We start from the raw sequence: 15,829 nt of genomic DNA, 5'->3' as shown, positions 1-15,829 counted from the left end.
TTCAGTGAAATATAAAGGAGTGAAGGCTAAGGAGTATTCCATAATCAAATAATAAATGTATTAATAACCTTTATAATGAATGTACAACTCCTTCCTTCGATCTTTATATAGTTGACACTTTTTTTTTTTAATCATGTTTTCTAATATAAGAACAAATTCAATGATTATGATCTCTAATTATCAACAAGTAAAATTTATAAACAAATTGATGTTATATAAATTGTCGAAATTATTTAAACAAGATCACAGATGACTAAATTTATTAATCACAAAAGCTAGTCACGTGAAGTTTTGTATATAGAGTCGAAATGAAGGAAATATATATTATGAATCGAAAAAAATTGGGTGAGTCGGACTTACGGTAAGTACAATATATTAATCTAATATTTGACATTAAAAAATCTAATACATGAGAAATCTAATATATGACATTAATAATCTAATAATCTAATGTTAGTTATTAAATTATTAATGTCAAATATAAAATTATATTATTAATGGTAGATATATTGGACTCCTGGTGAGTCCGGTTTCTCGCAAAATGTTTTCTCAAATTGGATGAAGTACAACATTGAATAAAATACATGATAATGAGATAAAAGTTAAAAGGTAATTTAAATGAATTGCATTCTAAACATATAACATAAAATGTCAAGTAAGTCAAAACTACTAGAAAGCCAACAATCCCTTATGCTCACCAAACTCTTTGCATTTAATTATTATTTTTTCATGATCTAAAATTCTGAATGATCCTAAGTAGATCCGGAAACCTAAGTACTTATTAGTAGAAGCTAAGGGAGAAAAAATAAAAAATATCTAAAAACAATTGACATTTAAAAAAAAAAAAAAAGAAAGAAAGAAAGAAAGAAAAAGAACACACAAAATTGACATGGCTCAAGTACTTCTAATTTATGATAGGTTAATTAGGATTGATAAACCACTAACTTACATGTTGAAATCTAGTACTTCTACTTTATGATAGGTTAACTAGGAGTAGTTAACCACTAACTTGTAATTTACAATTTGAAATCTAATACTTCGACTCTATGATAGGTTAATTAGGATTGATTAACCACTAACTTACAAGTTCAAACACATTTTACAATTTTAATATGAGGCTCACTAGAATTATATAGGGACTTGGTCTTGTTAATAAGCCAAGCTTGTCAACAATACTACTATCACTATCTCTATTTTTATATGCACCATGAACCCACTTTATGTGAGAGTTTTATGAGTCATATGGTGCAAACAAAAATAAAAGGATAGAGAGAGTATTAATTTCACTATACATACGATAGAGCAAATCAAATATGTTATTTTCAATTGAGACCTGATTAAACCATTACTTAATTGTAATTGATTGATTCTCTATACATCACTTGTCAATGATGTTTCTTTCACAAACAAGGTAAATACATATTTTAGCCGCAACATGTTTTAGACCAATGTATTTAACTTGTATGTGGATGAAGTAATGAAATAAGTGATGAGCTACACGAAATTCCAACAAGTGTAGCACAACTCCGTTGAACAATACTAATATACGAAGTACTATATTGTGTATTTATGTGTATGTTGAATCAGCAATAATTATTAATTAATTAATTACTGTTGATTACTAATGCAGTAATACAATAGTACAAGCACTTCAGCTGTTGACAAACATATACCAGAAAACACGTTTAGCACTATTGTGGATTAGTTTCACCAATAAAGCAAAAGTGAGAGATTTAATTAAAAAAAAAAAAAAAAAACGAAACAACCCATTTTGTACTTTTGTGTACAGCCACATGGCTGCTTGTACAATAACAAGTTATAACCAATTAAGTAACCCTGTAAATCTGTAATATTGATTGAGTAACCTCTATATATAACACTGACGAAGTAACCCATATAATATTGACTGAGTAATTCCTATAATATTGATGAAATAACCTCTCTGTAATATTGATTGAGTAACTCCTATATAACATTAACGAAGTAACTTCCATGACGGTTGGCCACACGGTGTGACCAGGCTATTTAAGAATTTGTGGAAACAAAAAATAGATTAAGATGTTTTTTAAAAAATTACTTAACTACTTCACGGCTTCACACAATAAGATAGAGTCATCCTTCAGTGAAAGTCAGAGCATTTAACTTTACTTTAGGATTTTCTCTCTCTCTAAGTTTTTTCCTTGGGATGGTTTTTTTTTGTTCCCTCTAGGGTTTCCCCTTGAGACTTGGGAGGGTTTTTCTAGCCTTCATTGCTAGTTTTTTTTTTTTTGGGAAGGTTTTCCTTCACTCTTCTCTACTTTCTTCTCTTTCTCTTCCATCTCTTTTCTTCTGATCTCAATTGTAAATTTTTATGAGGCTTCCACTAGTGTTTTCATCGGTGGTAAGCCCCAAACAACATTTTAATTGCTTTCAATAAATGGGTCCCATCTTTATGATGGTGCTTATTCAATTAAGCTTATTTCTTTTGTTTGTTCGTGTTCTAAAGATGAAAATTTAGGCTTTCATTGTCTCCGAGAGAATCTAGAAGGCCATATGAGTTTTTTCACCCAAACAACTACTCATCCGTGAATCTCAAGCCGAATTAGTGCTAACTTACAAATTGTATTGCTTCGGATGATGATTTTTATTAACGTGGCCATTGATCGAATCTGCGATGTGAGCGGTTCTAGCTAGAGTGATTTGTACTTGTGTTGGAAATTTAGATATCCTAGGAATTGTTTGTAACCGCCCCACTATCACTACTAGAAATAGGCTAAATTCTGACGGAAAAATTCCGTCAGAAACACCCTGAAATCCGTCGGAAGAGGTTGTCAGAAAAGCAGTTGTAGGAAAAATGAACTTTTCCGACGAAAATTCCATTGGAAACACTATTCCGACGGAATTTTTCGCCGGAAAAATATTTTCAGGTACTGCAACAATCCGTCGGAAAATTCCGACGGAATTTCCGTCGGAAATTGCTTTTCTGAAATTTATAAAAAATACGCCGCGCCACCATCGGCACGGCGTATCACCACCTCCAACCACCAAAAACCCCAACATTAGACACCGCCACAACCACCAACCCCTAACTCGTATCAGCAGTCCAGAACCACCCCACCACCCACAACCACCATATCTACCACCCTACCCACATGAAAGGAATGGTGTCCTTCGAACAAGTGTATTATTCTGATAGCGGGTTCAGAATTATTAGAAAGCTAATATATTCAGTAAGGTCAAGTGATCGGAATGCCTGGGTGGAGGCCGCTTCCGATCAGTAATATTAATATAATTAATATTACAGCTTAATCTTGACTGAACCCTTCGCGTTACACCCAAGCAAAATATACGAACCGACTCGACGAATTGATTCGGAAGAAATTAATTCATCGCCCGAGTGTTAAATATTTAGACGTCGGAAATTCGAGCTTAGAGCGTCGAAACCGAGCGTCGGAAGTCGAGTCAAAAAATAATAAAAAGGCGAGACGACAAATTAGTAATAAATCAATAATGACCAAAATACCCCTAGCATCGGAATCCCGAGTGCTTGGGGATTAGCCGAGCTAGCAGCCCGCACCATGTGCGAGACATGCTAGCAAGGCGTGGCTAGCAGCCCGCACCATGTGCGAGGCATGCTAGCACAGCACGGCCAGCAGCCCGCAAGCAGTGCGTGGCGTGCTGGGGTGCGCTGTTGCTAGCAGCCCACACATGTGCGTGGCTAGCTAGCAGCGCCCTCGGCATCAGCATCCCGCACTGATGTGCGTGGGCGTGCTGGGCCGAGCTGGCAGCAGCTAGTAGCCCGCATGGTGCGAGGCTAGTTGGGCCGTGGGCCTAGGTCGGGTAGAAAGGGGAAGCTAGTAAGTATGCTTGCTTTTTGGTGTGGACAAGTGTCACAAGGAGAGGAAGGAGTGGGGAGCAAGTATGGTCCCCTCCTCTCCAAGTGATCCATACTCCTCTTTACATATGACTAAGACACTTGTTGATTTATTACTTGCTTATATATTTAATTTAATTTAGCTTTAAATTAATTTGTGGAATTTCATGAATCTCACATTGATGGGATAGAAATTCCCACTCATACTTTCCTCTATAAATACCAACCTTGGGATTTAGAGTAAAGTGCTTGAGTGGGAGTTAGAAAGAGCATTCCATATTTTGGAAAAACTCTTAAACTCCATTAACACTTGGGTTTTGGTCGGACCTTGCTAACTCCAAGGTAGCGGACCTAAAAAGTCGTGTTCGTCCTTTGTGGGTGGATACCGTTGGAGGCACGGAATTTGCGGTGCTCAAGGCTTTCAAGTAAGAGCCCGTTTTGAGAGGGCGAAGCTTGCTTCAAGGGTATGATTCGTTCTTCCTTTTCTTGTGTTTATTTATTTATGCTTTATGGTTTTATTAATTACGAGTGGTTCCTTGGGTCGGGGTTGTTTCCGCGGTGAGTCGGACTCACCAAACCCCTACAGCGGTATCGGAGCCCTGCTCGTTTATTTTTATAATCATGTTTTTCAAGGTTTATTTTGGCTTATTTTTCTAGTTTAAGTTGCTAATTAGATTAGTAGCTCGGTTTTATTTATTTTAATCCCGTTTTTAATGTCAAATTTAGCCCAGAACCCAGATTTTCGCCCAAAAATAGTGAGTTTTGGGTGGAAAAGGTGTTCTAGAAGGTTTTTACCCCTTTGGCCTGTGATTTTAGCCAAATTCTGACCAGAAATGCCTTTTTCGAGGGATTTTTCGTTTTTGACGAAAATTTTTAAGTCTTTTCTAACCTTGAAATTAATGGCATAACTTGTTAATTATGTGGTTGATTATTTGCATTATTTTCTGCATTTTTAAGTCCCCTTAAAGCACACTTACTTGGTAGTATTGCTTAAAGGTTGATTTATTTTCACATAATTGCAAACTAATTGCTTTTTAGTGTGAAAATTTTTGTTTTGAGGCTTCCTAAGTGTTAAAGATTCAATCTTTATTTGTGATAAGTGATTGAAACTTTAAAAACCACTAAACTCCATGTTATTTTGTGTTAAACTTTGTTGTTTTAATCATTTTGAGTTGATTGGAAACATAAAGTTTCAATTTTTGTGATAGAAATTTGGTTATCTTCATGTTGGAAGATATAATTTTCAAGGATTCACAAAATTTAGATGTTGGAATTTTCATTTGAACATTAATGTTCATATTTTTCCAACTTCCCCTTACTTTGTCAAATTCTCAAGTTTAATTTAAATTGATTAAATTAAAAGTGAGATATTGCCTCAACTTTGTTATTGCACCAAGCTAAATCAATTTAATTAAGAATGGTTCTTGGAATTATTTTGGTTATTTTGCACTTTGAAATTTTATTAAGTTGGACTTGTTTAAAATTTTTTCATTTTTGCTCATTAAGTTAGTTCTAAAATTAACACTAGTAGAAAAATGCTCATTTGCGTCACTCCTAGAAACAAATGACGCAAATAATACATTTTAGCTTCACTATAAGTAATTTGCGTTGCACATTAACTACAAAGCGAAACAAAAGTCTGATATATTTCAGCTTACTCATATTTGCGTCGCTTTCATAAATAAAAACGACGCAAAAGATAATGTTATTTGCGTTGCTCATTTATTGACAGGTGACGCAAATAGCTTTGTGAGTAAATTGCGTCACTTCTTTCTTTATTGAGTGACGCAAATGACTATTACAATTACAATCCACTCAACACTTCCTCACATTCAATATAAAACACTCTTGTTGCCATGTCGCCGTTCGAACTTCAAAACCCTAGCAGCTTCAACTGAAAAATCCCCTAAAATTCAACATCAAAACCTCAAGAAATTCGTCTAACTAGCCGAATCTCCAGCGCTGCCTTGTTGTCGTTCGTACTGCAAAACCCTAGCGAATTCAACAGCAAAACCCTGATAAATTCGACCCCAAACCAACAAATTTGACCCCAAAATCAATAAATTCAACCAGTAATTGAAAACCCCGGAATATCCAAGCCAAAACCCCCCATTTTCAAGCAAATCCGAGGCAAAACACCCTATTTTTGAGCAAAAATCGACCAAAACCCCCACGAAATTCGAACTATTAAAACCGCTGATAGTCGAGATGAAATACTCTACATCGAGGCTAGCAAGGGATTGCTGCTTGTTGGTGTTGCTGTTGATGGTTAGCAGGGGAAGCAGTGGAGATGGTTGACAGTAATAAGAGGTGCGAAATTATCGTTTTAGGTAATAAGAAGTGCGAAATGATTTAATTTCGATTGATTTAAACTATTTTATTAAATTATCGTTTTATTCTATTGATTTATATGATGTTTTTAATTTTACTGTAATTAGAGTTGCGAAATGATTTTAATTTTATAAGGAATTTAACTTAGTAGCTAGATGATGTAGGGTCAAAATTTAATTTCATGAGTGTGTATTGATTTTGGCGTGAAATTAAAAAATTAATTTGGTGTTATAGTTGAATTTCTGTTTTGTTTGTTATATGTTGATTGGAATTTTGTCAGATTATTGATTTAGTGTAATAATAGATTCTTATTACAAAATTAGTAGATTTTCCATTATAAAAATAAAGTATTTGTTTCTATATCAGATTACTTCTAGAGTATTGCTTAATTATATTGACTTTTTCTTGTTTGATCGAGTGTTTGTATCTAGATATAAAGTTAGATTAGTGAATTACTTGGTGCAGGTATGCAGCAGGTGCTTGTGGTTGATGGTGAGTGCGGTGGTCTGGCCTAGTGTAGTGGGCAATTTGTTGCAGATAGCTATTTTGTTGTTGAGTTGTTTGTGAATTGCAGGGGATAATGTCAAGGTTTCTCTCTCTTATATTTAGATTAACTCTAATCTTATTGTTATTCAGTGAATTTTCTGGTTTAGTTGTTCTATAATTTGAGGTAATAATTAATTTCTTACTTGATTTCTCTCATATTAAAGGTAATTTAACATTACAATTGAAGGTTTTAAAAAAAAAAATTACAATTGAAGCGGCATAATCTAGTTCTTCATTACCGAATAAGAATTTTAAGAGAAGTATTCAAAATAATGACACAATGTTATTCCTTTGTTTTGTGTATGATATTGTTTACCTCAAATTGAAATGATGATGTTAATTACTACTTACTGATAAAGTGATTATGAGTTGATGGCATTCTGTTTTTGCATTTCGTATTTTAAGAGAATAATAGCACTGCAATTTTCATTTTGTTTTGTGTACGAGAAGACAGGTACAATGAACATGTTTAAGCTAGACATATAAACTTTGGTAAAACAGGACTAAACTTATTAGGGCCGTGATTAATAGCAATTGTAGCTTAAATTGGTCCATAGTTTTTGTGTATGTTATTAATCAAATAATGAAATAATCACCCAACCTTCCAGCAGTATATTAATTCTGTAGAGTTCTAGCTGAAATCTAATCTTTAGTAGTCCTCATCACCAAGTGTTCGAATCGAAGGTATCATGATCTTACTCTAGAGTCAATGAATGATGCTAACATTGTAAAGAATGCAAAATTCGAATAATACGTTACTAGAATTCCCATTAGTTACTGTAATAGTTGCAATTGCAGAATTTACAGGAAGAATTATTGAAGAAGATTGATTTTGATTTAATATATGTATGATCCTTAAATCATGGATATAAATTTATCAAAACTGAATATAATGGGTTGTTTTTCTCTTTAAAATTGTGAATTAAGTTCTAATCCGAGATGTTTTTCTCTTTAAAATGTGGTGAGAATGATATGATTAGTATTTTTATTTTTCATGCTTAGGTTTTATCTTGTTTGAAATGAGTTGAATGAGTCTATTGACTTTGTGGCTATGATGCGAGCGTGTAGTGTTATCAAAAATTGGGAGGAAGTGAGATGTGGCTACTATGTCGTGTGTTTGAAACAGTTTAACATCACCGTAGTAATGAGGATCTTGTTAGTATGTGTTGTCAGATCTTTCACTACTAATTCATCAATTTAGTTTAAATTGGCTACACTCTTGAATTGATTAGTTTTTGTTTTTGTGTTGTGTTAACAGGATTTTTCAAGAACAATACCTTATAATGGGGAGGAGATAAATGAGGTTCGATATATTTAGTCAAACTATTTCATGATCAACGTTGAAATTTAGATTTAAACTTAGCTAAATCCATTTGTTTGTTAGACTTTTTTTTTTGTTTTAGTTCTTAGGCTTGAAATGAATGTATTTGGGGTACCAACATTTTGGGTTGGTCTTTGTTCTTGTGTTGGTTGATGATATCAATAATTTTGAGTTGTAAAATTTTGAGACTCTGCCGAAATTTACATTTGCATTCAATAATATTGCATTTTAATTTCAATTATTAGCGTTAGCATATTACTTTATACCACTAGCAAGGAAAACAGGTACTACAAACATATACAAGCAATTATTATAATTAAAAAAAAATTCACCTCATTTGTGTCACTCATTAAACAAACAAGTGACACAAATAAAGCAATTTTGTATTGCCTAGTTTGTCATTTGCGTCACTCCTATATAAACAAGTGACGCAAATAACAAACAAGAAGTTGATCAGGCCAGCTATTTGCGTCACTCCTTTATAAAAGAGCGATGCAAATAAGAGTCATTTGCGTCACTCCTTTATAAAGGAGCGACGCAAATGAATCTTATTTGCGTCGCGCCTAGGAGCGACGCAAATGACTTTTAAATCATTTGTGTCGCGAGCAGTTGCGTCGCTCATAGAAGCGACGCAAATACACTATAAATGAGCGACACAAATGAGCCTTTTTCTACTAGTGTAATTTAGAATTAATTAATTATGTCTCGCGAAATGGGATCAAATTCCGAGGCCATGGCACGCAAAACGAGGCAAAGAACCACACTTGGCTAGCCGGGCTGCATAGCAGCCCGCATGTGGCTGCCAAGGTGGCTGCCCCGCCTTGCATGCGGCCATATGCGCGGCAGCAGCACACGGCCACAGCAGCCACGCAGCAGCAGCCATGGTTGTGCGTGCGTGTGCGTGCGACAGTGACAGCAGCTCAAGGCTGCTTGCCGCGGGCCGTGTGTGCGGAGCTTTTGTGTGTGTATGTGCTTGGTGTGGTGAGGCGAATGGTCGTAGTGTGCTTGGTTTGCACGAGCCGTAATTATTCGAGTTTCTTTGGCAAAACGCTTAAAGCGAAAGCCACTTGAAATGCGGTTGGCTTAATATTTGCCTATTTTGCCGTTTTATTTATTTTAATTAATTTTGTTTATTTTAATTAAAATTTTGGGAGGCTAGGCCTCGATTTTGAGCGGCATTGGCAAATTTTATTTTGACAAGTTTTGGTGCTACCGACTTAATTAATTGGATTAATTAAGGGAAATGCGGAATTTAGTGGGAGCTTCAATTATTAATGACCTCAATTACGTAATCGGTTAAACAACTTTGACTAGTTTTAATTAGGCGTGTTAATCGGATTAACCACCTAGATTAGTTACTAGTGCGCGCGTTGTTTAAATGCTTTTTACTTGTTTGATATTGTAAATTGCATGGGCCATTCACAAATAGTGAATGGATGAATGGAATTTATATTCTCTCTCACAGGTTTCATGAAATGGCAACTAGTGGGACCCGATTATGATAGAAAATATGGACTACGTGTCGTTATGTATTTTTGTAAATCTAAATACGATCTACGCACCGTTTAGTATTTTTGTACCTTAATATTTAGATTATTCCTAGTCGTAGACACTAGTATTTGCATAGTTTGGTTAAGTCTTGAAGACGGCGTATCTTGGAAGACAAAGCCTTGAATTGCAAATGAAGACCTTTTGAAGACTTGAAGAATTCAAGAGGTCATGCTAGTTGCCAATATGCATCTATAATTTCGCTTTATATTTTATGCTTATATATACATGTGAATTATTCGTTAGATGCATGTTTAGGTTTTCTTTATGTTGCGATGATTAGTTAAGTTCATTTAAATCAACCAACATAGAAATCCTAGGTCCCTAATAATATTGAGTCAAATTTGCCTTTCCAAAACAACACTTACCAACCGAACGAGGGTGATGGTAGGCTATGCCAAAGCGAGGTGCCATCACTACTCCAAGGCTCATAAGGCACACCGAGTGTGCATGTTGGTTTGGTTGAACTCATCGGTATGAGTGAGAGGTCCTCACATACCGTGGAAAAAGAGATACATCGTCAAAGATGCATTAGATGCGACGATTATCTAACCAAGAGTGTCTTAGAGCCATTAGCAAGGCAATGCTTACCTTAGAAGATTGAGTGTTAAGACAAGCCAAAGCATGCTTAACCACTCTTTGTTTCTTCGGATCTTAGAATCGCCTTATTTTCGCCAAATAGGGACAATTTTGATGCGTAAATAAGACGTTTAATAAGATTGAAATTTGCATGAATGCTATTAAATTTCAAACTTATTATGTTCTTGATAAATGGCTATACTTTGCACTTATATTTATAGTATTCTAAATCAAATAATATTGTTTCCATGATTGGTAAAGGAAATCCTTGAGAATAGTTCTCAAAGACAGGAAAAGCATTTCTAAAATACAATTCTCATAAATGACTTTTATAACTAAGTCCGAAAGAACGGTTGGACATCATGTGTTCAAAATACTAGGTAGTTTTGATAAAACATGAGGTATTGAGTTGCAAACTCAAGATTGTCAATGTTTGACAATTGATGTGTCTATTTTATATAGTATTTTACCCCCATCCCTTGGTCATAATTAGTAGTGTTTTTGGCTCTTTAGAGCCACTTTTATTACTAATTGGTGTTTTTTAGTGTTTTCGTAGATTTGGTTGACTTTTGCAGGGATTTATGCTTTTGGAGTATTTTCCCGAGATATTTTGGAGCAATCACGAGCATCGGAGAAACACGACCAGATTCCATAGCCCAGGGCCGGTTAGAGCTATCGAACCGGTGATTAAGGGCTCGGAATAGGTGATACCGGGGCATTTGGACCGAGTATTCAAGACCCAAAGGGGAAACCCGGATTGGCCCGAAGAATTGGAGCCCAATCGTAGTCCAAATAGTGGCCCAAGAGAGCCGCCTGGCCAAAAAGGCTGGCGCCCGGAGGCGCGCCCGGCCGGGCGGGAGAAGCAAAGGTCGATGCCCGGCCAAAGAGGCTGGCGCCCGGAGGCGCGCCCGGCCGGGCGAGAGAAGCAAAGGTTGGCGCCCGAAGGCGCGCCCAATCGGGCGGTGCCTCGCCCGATCGGGCGCGTGTATTGATTAGGAGACGATTAACGTCGTTTTAGTTTGTTTTAGTTTAGGATTTGTACGGAGTATAAATACTTCTCCGCAATACGATTTTAGGGGATATCTCTCTCTTTCCTCTCTCTCTTTTTACTCTTTCTTACTCTCTTAATTGTTCTTTTAGATTTATTTCTCTTAAACCTTTGTTCTTAATCTACTCTTAATTCTAGATTTATTTTGGTAACGATCACTAGTAGAAAAAACAATTCCCCACCAGTTCAAAACCCCCCTATGCCACCGGTTTTGAACCAGTGGTCATTTGGGGGGTGGCAATACTCAGTTTAAAAAGCCACCGGTTCAAAACCGGTGGCAAAAGCTATTCCCGCTTTATTTTTTTTTTGTATTACATATAAATGCCACCGGTTAACCGGTGGCAATGTACATTTATTAATTTTATTTTTGCCTTTTTCAAAAAGAAATATCATAGAATTATAACATCAAAATAAAAATCAAACAATATCAATAAATATAACCGAAAATTTACAATATATAATCCAAAAAATTTACAGTATAGATCGATAAAATCGATCAATTATTTCCTCGAAAAAAAATAAAAAAATCGATCAATTACAACATAAAAATAAAAAAAAAAACAATATTAATCAAAAAAAATTACAATCTAAATCAATATTCTTCGACTTGATTCTTCGATTTAAGATCTAATTCAATATACCTGCACCAATTAAAACAAAAAAAAATAAATCGATATGCATGTAGCCTTAAATCGAATAAAATCAGTTAAAAAAACCCAGAAAAATAAAAACAAAAACCCAGAAAAAAAAAACCAAATTTATGTTCAAGAACTCGGAACAGAAACCCAGAATTTAAAATCACCCCCAGAAAATTCCAAAATAGATTAAAAAAAAATTGATTTAAGGCAAAAAAATCAAAATAAATCACCCCCAGAAATAATAACAAAAACCCAGAAAAAAAAAACAAATTTATGTTCAAGAACTCGGAACAGAAACCCGGAATTTAAATCAAATTCAAATCGATTAAAACAAAAAAAATCGAATTTAAATCGATCAAAATTACCCCCAGAAAATTCCTAAATAGATTAAAATCAAAAAAATCGAATTAAAATTTCAAAATCACCCCAGAAAATTCCAAAATCAATTAAACCCATCAATTCTGAACAATATTACAACAATCAAACCCAAAAAAATCAAGACATTAAACAAAAATAATTAAGCCCAGAAACCCTAACCTCGAATAATTAAACCCAGAAACATTGCATGCACTAAGCGAGGGTGTTGTTGTTGATGTCGGAGTTGGTGGCGGCGGTGGTTAGTGGTGGTGGTGGTGGTGAGACGAGGGAGAGAAGAGAGAAGGAGAGACGAGAGAGAAGGAGAGACGAGGGAGAGGAGAGATAAGAGGACGACGGTGGTGATGGTGGTGGTGGTGAGACGAGAGAGCAGGAGATCGAGAGAGGGAGAGCAGGAAGATCGAAAGAGGGAAGAGCAGGAAGATCGAGAGAGGGGAGAGCAGAGAGCAGGAGAGAGAAGGAGTGAGGAGGAGGGAGGCTGGTGAGTGCGTGAATGATGGTAGCAGGGTAGGGTTAGGGTTTATATATGGTTTTTTTTTTTTTTAATAAAATGCCACCAGTTCAAACCGGTGGGAATAATGGTTTTCCCACCGGTTTGGTTTAAACCGGTGGGAAAAACCACTCCTCAAAATCCTGCCTATTTTTCTCCATATTTTCCCCACCGGTTTTTTAAAACCGGTGGCCTTGGGGCGGTGCCAATCTTTTTTTTTTCACCTAGTGGATTTCTCTTCTCTTAATTTTAGTTGTTTATTTTATTCCTTTCATGATGTCTTGCTTTATTGATTTGATTAGTTTAATTTCTACTATGTGTGAGTAGTTTTATTTCTAGGGTTTATGGGGATCCATAAATAATATGAAGGGGTAATTTATTGTTGTTAATTATCAATGCTAGATTAATTTCCTATTGATTGATTTAATACTCTGTGACTAAATTAGGCCTGATCTTTTATGCATGAGTTTGACAACATTGATTCGAGATTCGAGAGATGAGAATTGATGTTTAGGTCTAGTTTCAATAGGCAGGTTAATTTATAAATGGTGAAGTCGAGATTCGAGAGATGAGATTTAATACCGGTAGATTAATTCTGTGATTGTAATACGTAGCGAAAGCCCTTTACAATCTAGTTAATTGTTGCATTGATGATTGAATATTATTGATTATTGGTATTGCATGATGTAGGGAATAGTTTCAAGCCTTTAAAATCCCACTAGCTTGAACCCCACTGTGATCATACACTAAAGTACAGTGGCGTCCAAAAGGGAAGAAGATAGAGCAAAAGAGTCGCCAACAAGTTTTTAAGGAACTTGTAAACCGTTCACGAGGTGAAGGTTACACCCCTTAACAATCCAAGAGATCATCAACTCCATAAGGTCATGAACCAAATAAGGGTTCGGGGATGAAGGTACAAATCCAACCTAAAAGAGATTGAATCTGCCCTAATAATAGGCCTCTACTTTATTCTGATCGTATTCATGTGCGCTTTCTGACTAACATGCAATCAATAGGATTAACCCTAAACCTGTTTAATCTATGTTGGTTGAATTTAATGCACAAATAAACTATTATGGGCGATCACTTGAATTATAATCAAAGTTAACCTAACAAGATTATGAATTATCTTATTAAGCGTGATTGCAAGTACCAAATTCCCTTTAACCTGCAATAAAAGGTGATCAAGCAATAACAATATACAATAATATGCATATCAAGCAACATAATGAATAATCATCATCAATCATAATCATAAATGTTAGAAAGAACATAGGAAGCATCATATTCTTAATCATGCTTAATATTAAAAACACCCTAGACATGATACTAGGAATATCATAATAATAATATAAACACGATGTCTACATCATAAAATCAATAAATCAATAAAGTACTTACTTGGATGCCTCGTACCTCTTTCTAATAACAAAATACACACGTTAGTAACTTCAAGGAAAATAATAATCAAAACAATTAAATTAAATAATTTAAAGAGAGATTTGGGACCAAACCCTCAGAAATTAAAACCTTTCACGTCTAGGGCGAAGGCAACTTCGAATATGGCTAGGTGTATCAAGATCTTGTGAATGCGGAATTTTGTATAAAAAATCAAAGTATTAGAAAAGAAAGAATGAATGAATGTTGATGAAAGTTGAAGAAAAGAGATGAGTGAAAAGGATTATTTGACTGTAGATGAATGCTAATTGGTGAATGATGAAGATAGTTGATGAAGACTTAAGAATAAAGAGAATTGGTGAATGATAGATGATAATCCGTCTCCCAAAACGGAGTTTTTGATACGATATTTATAGAGAAAATCAGCCAAAAAAAGATAATTTATCAAAACAGAGTCTGAAGATCGCAAAACCACCTTGGCGCCAGCCCTGGCTCATTGGCGCCAGGACCAGTGGCTAGCGCCAGGCGCCAATGGCTGGCGTCTGGCGCCAATCCTGATTCCAGGCGCCAAGGCCTGGGGTTGGACGCCAAACCGGCTTTTAACACGTTTTCGAAAATCTGATAATTTTACCTTACTGGAAGATAAAATAATATAATTTCAGTCGAAAATGCTATTTGATCTAATTAAAACTCTAAAGAATCCTAATTGAATTAAGAATGATAAGAACCTTCTAGAATGTTCTAGAAGACCAAAACCATTCCTAATTACATTAGGAATGATAAATCATATTAGGCCCTCCCCTAGATCATTGGGCCGTACTTAAAACTCAAACCGGGCCCAGTTTAGTAAATTGGCCATAAATTCCTCAATATTCATCAGAATTGGGCTTATAATATATCGTTGGAAAGGTCTTTGCAAGCCCCATCCAACTACACCACTATTGGACCCATATCATGGACCAACCAAACTGGATTGGCTATTTTCTTAAAATAAAGTTTTCAAAAACAGAGAGAAGAGAAAAGAAAAGAAATAAAACTTTCCGCAACACTAGACCTTTCCACACTTTCGTTTCATTCGATTATGATTCGACGTGAAAGGTACTCATCACTGGGTTTGGTTTTGGGGAGACACAAATGGGTGTCTACACATGATAATTTCTTATTGAATTGTTTTAACGTTTTACAATTACGGCTTGTAAAAGTATAGCAATATTGAATTGATGAATCGAGCAGATGTTAATTTGATATTAAAGGCTATTTTCAATAAGAACTTAGATCTAGTAAATTGCGAGAGCCTGTTAGATCTATGTTGATTAATAAATTGCCAGAGCATGTTAATCGTGTTATTTATGCAATGTCAATGATTGATTACTATGTTTTACCCTGGAGTATTATTTATTGGTGAACCTATGCCCTAGATCCTTTTATATATTGTTTTCTCCTTATTCTTGATCTCCGTAGTTTAGTTTATTATTCAAATATAAATATTGGTTACCTCATAATCTAGATTATATTAGTTAATTAGGAATAGAAAGATCCGTTTCTTTGTGGATTCGACCCTACTTCCCTATCTACATTAGTTAGAAGATTTAGGAATTACTTTTGATTTGGGGATACGACTTTACCCTGTCAAAATTTGGCGCCGTTGCCGGGGACACGGTTTTATTTTTATTTCTAATTATTATTAGAGTCTAGATTATTT

The 15,829-nt window shown here is 35.2% G+C and overlaps 1 long non-coding RNA gene across 2 annotated transcripts; it reads left to right on the top strand.

The window, feature by feature from the left end:
• The first annotated feature begins 5,500 nt into the window (after window positions 1-5,500).
• LOC110702056 lies at window positions 5,501-8,292 on the top strand. 2 transcript variants are annotated; one of them, XR_002507437.1, is made up of 3 exons: window positions 5,501-6,163; window positions 6,650-6,772; window positions 7,989-8,292. It is a non-coding gene; the product is annotated as an uncharacterized LOC110702056 (long non-coding RNA). The 2 variants fall into 2 exon arrangements; XR_002507436.1 differs by having other exon boundaries at window positions 5,501-6,183.
• Window positions 8,293-15,829: the final 7,537 nt, after the last annotated feature.

This window comes from Chenopodium quinoa, unplaced genomic scaffold, assembly GCF_001683475.1.
Source record: "Chenopodium quinoa cultivar QQ74 unplaced genomic scaffold, ASM168347v1, whole genome shotgun sequence".
Lineage (NCBI taxonomy): Eukaryota > Viridiplantae > Streptophyta > Magnoliopsida > Caryophyllales > Amaranthaceae > Chenopodium > Chenopodium quinoa.
The sequence above is the reverse complement of the archived record's forward strand: the minus strand, read 5'-3'. Positions and strand labels throughout refer to the sequence as shown.